Source organism: Microcebus murinus, chromosome 1 (assembly GCF_040939455.1).
Source record: "Microcebus murinus isolate Inina chromosome 1, M.murinus_Inina_mat1.0, whole genome shotgun sequence".
NCBI classification, from domain to species: domain Eukaryota; kingdom Metazoa; phylum Chordata; class Mammalia; order Primates; family Cheirogaleidae; genus Microcebus; species Microcebus murinus.
Genome location: NC_134104.1, coordinates 32,701,699 through 32,709,226, shown reverse-complemented (window position 1 = coordinate 32,709,226; position 7,528 = coordinate 32,701,699). Strand labels below are relative to the sequence as shown.

The following is a 7,528-nucleotide window of genomic DNA, read 5'->3' as shown; positions in this document are numbered from 1 at the left end:
GTGTGTGTGTGTGTGTGTGTGTGTGTATCACAAGTACTTTATGCATTCATTCATTGATGAACACTTAAGTTGATTCCATAGCTTGGCTGTTACAGATAACACTGCAGTGAACATGAGAGTGCATATATTGCTTACACATACTGATTTCCATTTCTTTTGAGTATATGCCCAGTAGTGGAATTGCTGGATTATGTCATATATCTTTCTATTTTTAATTTCTTGAGGAACCTCCATACTGTTTTCCATATTAGCTGTATTTATATTCCCACCAATGGTGTGCAAGGGTCTCCTTTTCTCCATATCCTCAGCAGCGCTTGTTATCTCTCATCTTTTTGATAATAGCTTTTCTAATAGGTGTGAAGCGATATCTTCTAATGGTTTCAATTTGCATTTCTCTGATGATTAGTGATGTTGAGAATTTTGTTGTATACCTGTTGCCCATTTGTATGTCTTCTCTTGAAAAATGTCTATTTAGATCTTGTGGCCATTTTTAAATCAGTTTGTTTGTTTTCTATTGAGTTGTTTGAATTCTTATATTTTGGATATTAATTCCTTTTCAAATGTATGGTTTGCAAATATTTTCTCCCATTCCATAAGTTGTCTCTTCACTCTGCTGATTGTTTCCTTTGTTATGAAGAAACTGTTTAGTTTTATATAATCCCATTTGTCTATTTCTGTTTTTGTTGACTGTGCTTTTGGAGTCAAAAAAATCATTGCCCAGACCAGGTCTTGAAGCTTTCCCCTGTTTTCTTCTAGCAGTTTTACAGTTTCAGGTCTGTGTTTAAGTCTTCAATCCCCGTTTAGTTGATTTTTGTATATGATATGAGATAAGAGGCTAATTTCATTCTTCTGTAAGTAGATATACAGTTCTTCTGACACCATTTATAGAAGAGACAGTCCTTTCTCCATTTATGTTCTTGGCTTGTCAAAAATCATTTGACTATAAATGTATGAGTTTAATTTTGAGCAGGAATAATTTTTTAATGTATACATGTGATATTAAAACCAGAGTACAAATCCATTTTTTTAACCTCAAAATTTCTTCCTTTTCTCTTGGTCCACTACCTTAAATTTAATCACCTCCTCCCTGCTTCTATGACAACCATATGCCACAAGAAGCTGACGAGATTGCCAGGTTCAGTGTTCACAGGTGGGCTTGTGGTTTAGCTGGTTTAATCAAAATGAATCACAAGGCATTTATTGGGAGATTATGGCAGAAATTCTCTTCTCTGCTGGATAGAAATGCAGAAGTATGATTTCTTGGGAGCCACTCCCATCCATCTTGGATCATGAGAAAGAAGCCTTCAATGAATGAAATAAATACCCAGGAAGAGAAGTTGAGAAATGCTAAAAGAAATGAAGACAAATCTTGATAATATCTTTTGAATTGTGGTTAAATCCCTGCTTAAAATACTTTTCAGTCTCAAACACAATAAATTATCTTTATTATTTAAGTTTGTTTGAGTTGTTTCTACTACTTGCAAACAAAAGTATCTTGATAAACATGGTAATCCTCCATTCTTCAATCCTTATCTCAGATGTAAAATAAAACAAAACAAAACAGAAAAGAAAACAAAGCAGCAATATTTCTATACAGGTATAAACTTTTTCTGACTTGATTCATGGGTGCATGCAATTTTCTGCATAATTTTTTTATTTTAAAAATACTGCAATTTTTATACACTTCAATGATTTTTCAACATTTTGCAGCTGTTTGGCTTTGTAGCACAGCAATCCATACACTATATTGTACAAAATTACCAGTAAGACTGGAATGATGTATAAATAGAAGGTACTATCATGCTTATTTCATTATCAGAGAACAAAAATACAGTAAAGACAATTTTCACTGTATACAGTTTAATGAAAGGAAAGAGGGGAGATGGAATGTGTTGAGCAACCAGCCATCCCTATACTGAAAAGGAGCAGGTAGAAAAATCTTAGATATGGAACTACCAAATCTGGTCTAATATTCAAGACCATAGTATTTGAAGTTCTGATTTTTGTTATTTAGTCCATAACTAAATGATTTCTTTCTGGAATATACTTGTAGTCTTGTTAAGGTTTATGTGTCTACACACTGGTCATAGCAAGCAGATAAAATGCTCTTATCATTTCACAAACTATTCTCTACTGATAAAGATGATGAAAGAGTTTATCCCCTGTTGCCTCCTGTTGCAGATGTCAATGTTAATGAGTTCAGAGTACCTATTAGTGTATTTTGATAAGTGCATAACAAGTTTCTGTTGGTTTGTATTTTGGGGGGAAGCCAATAAAAAAGGCAAGATTCTCCAATTGCACTAATTGCTCTATTTGTGTTTCCAACATAAGTAGGCAGAAAACAGTAACACTTAAAATGTGTAGCAGATTTTTTTTTTTATTCAAAGAACCTGAATTCAGTGGGCATGTCCTTTTAGGTTCATTTTATTGTAGGTATTTTAAGATATGGTCATTTCTTAGTCTTTAATTCTCCAGGTCTAGATTTATAAATTAACAATGTGAATCTTGTTGAGAATATTCAGGAAATAGTGTCTACCTCAATTTAACTGATAACCAAAAGATGTTTTTCATAACAAAGAAATGATCAAAAAAGCTGTGTCACATTTCAAAGCCAAAACAAATTAACAAGAATGCAAACACAATGAATAATGTACCACTGCCAAGACTTTGCCAACAGTGGAGCTATTATAGAGACACTGTCCTGTGAAGTGGCCTTCCATTTCCCCAGTTCCTCTTCAAGAGCCAAGTTTCTGTGCATTGCCACCTTTTGGAGGAGGTTGTCTTCCATCGTGATCACACATCATTCCTTCACCCACTATTGCATGTGGACCACCTGGACCTTGATCATTGTGCCTAATAATGCTGCAATCATCACCACCACCTTTGGTTTGTCACCTTCTTGCAGCTCTTGTTTTTTTTTTTTTTTTTTCTCTTTCCCATTCGAACATAACTTCCCTCAAAACAGAATTGGGTTTGCAATTAAGATTCACTGAACTGGTTCAAATTCAGCAAAAGCCACAAACCCCAAATTTGGAAGCTTCTCCCCAACACCCTTAGTATCAATGTGAAGTTCCACAACATTTCCAAAACTCATGAAGAATTCTTTTGGTTCATTTTCATCAATATCAATTGGCAAGTTACCAAAAAAAAGTTGATGACTATCTGAATAGCAAACTACTCTACAGTTGTCAGAGTCAGTCTGTTCCATATCTCCTCTTCCTAGTCTTGGTCTTCTGGATAGAAAACCAGGTTGTTCTGGAGGCATTGTTCATCCACAGAGGGCAGCTGAGACTGAACTTCTGGTTTGGCTTCAACTCTTGGCTTTGGTAGTTCTTGTGGCAGAGAAACAGCTTCTGCAGGGGGAGGAGGAGTAGACTGCTCTAATTCTTCCAAGTTTTTCTCCACAACTTGTGGTTTCAACTCTTCAGTTTTTGTTTCAGATTCTGGCTTCAGTTCAGGTTCATGAGAGGATTCTTTCAAGGGCTCCTCTATAGCCTTAGTCACAGGGTGAGCTTCATAGAAACCGCTGTTAGCATTTTCTTACACAAGTTCAGGAGATGGTTACCTTTCTTCTTGTTCCATTTCTACTTCATCTTCTGATTCTTCATCAAGATCTGATTCAGAATCACCACATACTTCATCTTCATGATGAAACATATCATTGTGGACATAAAACTTATGTGGAACAGATCCTTCCAGGGGCCAGAACAAAGATTTGCATGAACTTCCTCTCTGGTTGTCCACTGTTAAACAGCAAATACATGACCCAGACAACTACTTCATCACTTAGGGCTTCATGAGCATCCATCTGATAAATTTTAGTCTGACATTCACTAAAGTTCAGAGATAATATTTTGTGGTGCATACCACTTTGGCTATAAACAGCTTCCTGGGACTTTCCACTAGCATCTACTCCACCATGAACACAGGAAGAATTCCTGTCATAAAACTCATGTCAATATGCTAGAGCTTTATTCAGCAACACATAACATTTCCTCACAAACTCCAGCCATACAAGCAGCAGACTGGGTTTCTCCACAACCATTTCTTTGCTGTACAATGTTAAATATATCAATAAACAGCATCATTGGAGGATAATTCACATGGAGGTCAGAAGGCTGATTCTTCTAGCTTGCTGCCCCCTCCCTAAGATAAACCTGAAGCCAGAGAGTGATGAACTTATTACCCCTCACAACCACCTCTTCCCAGGCGCCAGGCACTGAGGTGATCGACAAGGACCTTCTGCATGATTTCTATATCATAGGTACATGAAATACCTTATTTTAGTTGCTTATCTTGTTTCATAGTTGATGCTATGTATACCTCCTATCAGTGTGCAATTTGGAGACTGATTATTTCCATTTCCTTCATTTGTTGCCAAAATAATAGGCATAATATAATCAAAGATTTTTTAGGAGTGGAGAGGGTTTCTCAACATTAACAGAAGGCAGTAATCTATAAACAAAAATCCTGTTTCACTCAAATATTTTGCTCATGGTAATAAAGAACACAAGAAAAAAGAATGGGCAAGCAGAGGACAAATTCTTTTCTTTTTTTTTTCTATTTCAAAGATTAACTGGAGGTATCTGTTGCCCTTTGCTATATAATTAGAAAGATGCATTACTTGAAGTTAAAATTTCCAATTATTAAAAGCATGTTTTCATGAATTTATTGACCTAAATAATATTGAGAAAACACATATGCTTTTGTTGTAGGTCAAAACTCACCAGTAAAGCTCCATCATTAAATAAGCAAAAATATCTGTTTTTTCTTATACTTGACTGCAAATGTATGTTTATATAATAGTTATTGACTATGCATTATAGTGTCCTTGTTTTTAAGTACTAAGGGTCTACAATATGGAGCTTACTAGGAATGTTGTCAATGAAAGAAATAGTAGGCTTTTTTAGAGATAAATGATAAAATCAACATTAGATTATAGATCAGCAGACTAATGACTGACCAGATGGCTCCTGGTTAAGATATTAACATATTTACAGAATATGGTGCCACACAGAAGGGGCATCAGTCAATCATGTAAATACAGGAAAAGGGTACTAGTATTTGGGAAAATGGCAACAATTACAAAATGAATAGAGTACCTTAGTCATTGGACATGAAATTATTTATGTCCCACTGGCAAGGCTAGATCTTGGATTTGGAGCCATGAAGCCTCAAGTCTTTCTGATCTAAATGGAAAGCCCAACCTTATTGTGAGATAAAAACATTAGATATCCTTGCTTGTTGCCAACATTTGATTTATGTACCTATCATTGTTTTGATTCCATGCTTACCAAGAGATCTGATTCCCATATCTGTATCTCTTCTGTTTTGTAGTCCTTGTCATTTTAATACTTCACAGTAAATTAATAGAGCAAGCTTTGATTATGATCACTGAATGGCCACATATTTTGGTCACTGGGAGTCAATATATGTCAACTTTGCTGACTCAAATATTTATGGTTTGTGTGAATGTTACATTTCTCAGCACATACAAATAACTCAACCCTTTGGTATTTATCTCACATGTCATTTCATTCAGGGTCTGATGCCATTCTGAGATATCAAAAATAAAGTGTCCCTGGGGACTTCAAAATGAAGGGGCATTATAGAAGTCTTTCCTCTCTATAATACCACTTATTTACCTATATATTATATTCAAAAGTATCCATCACAAAATTGTTAGTCATTGTTTATACTTTTGATACAAAGTTTAGTAATTTGCTTAAAATCTTTCATAGCTTCCTATTGCCTTTAGGATAAAATTTTGGCTACTTAGGGTGAAATGCAAATCCCTTTATGATCTGACTCTTACATCTTCATCTCTTGACATTCTGTTGCATGTAAGAATGCTTTAGGCACATTTGCTATTCTCAATCTCTTATCTAAACCACCTGTATTTCAGGATCCAGCCCAAATATTGTCTTAAGGGAGTCATCCTGACCCTTTCTCTTTTCTCCATACAACCCTTCTTTGGAGTGCTACTTTTTGCTATCTGACAGCATTCTGTGCAATAGCATGGTGCATTGTAATTATTGATTTGTTTATCTTATTCATAAGATTACAAACTTTTTGAAGGAGCAACTCTGAATTTTATCTTGGTATGCCCTAGATGTAAGGACAGTGTTTACATATAAAGATGAAGGGAGTTTACTGAATAAATGAATAGAATAGAATAGAATAGAATAGAATAGAATAGAATAGAATAGAATAGAATAGAATTTGGCTTCCAACCCAACTCACTTTCCTTGTCACTAATTATAGTGGATTGAAATAATGGCCCAATTCCTTACCCCTTCCTGTATCTATACCCATTGCCATATACCTTTAGTAGTGTGGCTTGCACTGGACCAATGGAATGTTGGTAAACAAGATGCAAGAAGAGATGGTAGGTAGAGAAATATATGAAGCAACACCACTCTGCAGAAGAATGAATGAGTTCAGCCAAGTCCAGCCAAGCCCAGCAACATCAGCTGAATCCCACCAATGCATAATAAATGCTTATTGTTATATGATATCAAAGTTTTGGGCAGTCTATTATGCAGAATTATTATCATAATATAATATATAACTAATAACATCCATGGTCACTAGTGATCTTAATCCAGTGATACTCCCAATAAAAGCAAAGCAATTATTAGTATTAAACACTGGTATTGTAGGATAATGATTAAGATAGCATGCTCTAAAACCAGACTGCTTGGCTCTTAACACCATCTTTTCCTTGTACTAAGAGTTTGACCTTAAAGTACTGATTTACAATGTGGCTCAGTTTTCTTGTCTGTAAAATGTGGAAAATAATAGCCTGAATCTCATAAGTTTTGTTATAGATATTAAATTTGTGAATACGTGTAGAATATATAGAACTGTGCCCAGAATGGAATAAATGCTCAAGAAATGTTCCCTATTGTTTTTAATGTGTAAATCAAACCTTGTTTAATGAACTTCCTAATTACCCTTTTCCTTGATAAACATTATGCTTTGTTCATCTTAGCCATGATGTATGGTTCTATATATTAATAACTATGAAGAATTATAGAATTATTTATGTTTTATCATATTTTGTTCAATAATATGTCACTTTTAAATTCAGAATTTGGTAAAACCCTAAATTGTAAAGTACATTTAGATAACTATACTAGTGGTGATAACTAGATAACTATACTAGAGATTTTCTGAGATATCCTAATAAAATATGGAAAATTAAAAGCTGAGAATGTAAAGCCTATTCATGATAAAGCTAATGTCATAACTCCAAAATCTTCTTGCTCAAGTTCATCTCCTTTCAAAGTTATGCAGAAAAAAACTCCTCATAGGTAGATTAGCCCTGACACATTCTCAATTGTTAAGGGACAGTAGAGTGACCTTAAAACCTACTGCATTTTTGTAATTTCTACCTTTTGCTGATGTTCAATCACCTCTTTTGGGTTGCTATTAGTTGGCACTGTGGAATATCTTATGGATCAAATGACAGAAAGGGCAATTCTACCCTTTCATCATGAAAACCTTTGGAGAAGGAACTCTTCGT

The 7,528-nt window shown here is 34.8% G+C and overlaps 1 pseudogene; it reads right to left on the bottom strand.

The window, feature by feature from the left end:
• Window positions 1-2,621: 2,621 nt before the first annotated feature.
• Window positions 2,622-4,045, bottom strand: LOC142872791 (ras GTPase-activating protein-binding protein 2 pseudogene; annotated as a pseudogene).
• Between the last annotated feature and the right edge of the window lie 3,483 nt (window positions 4,046-7,528).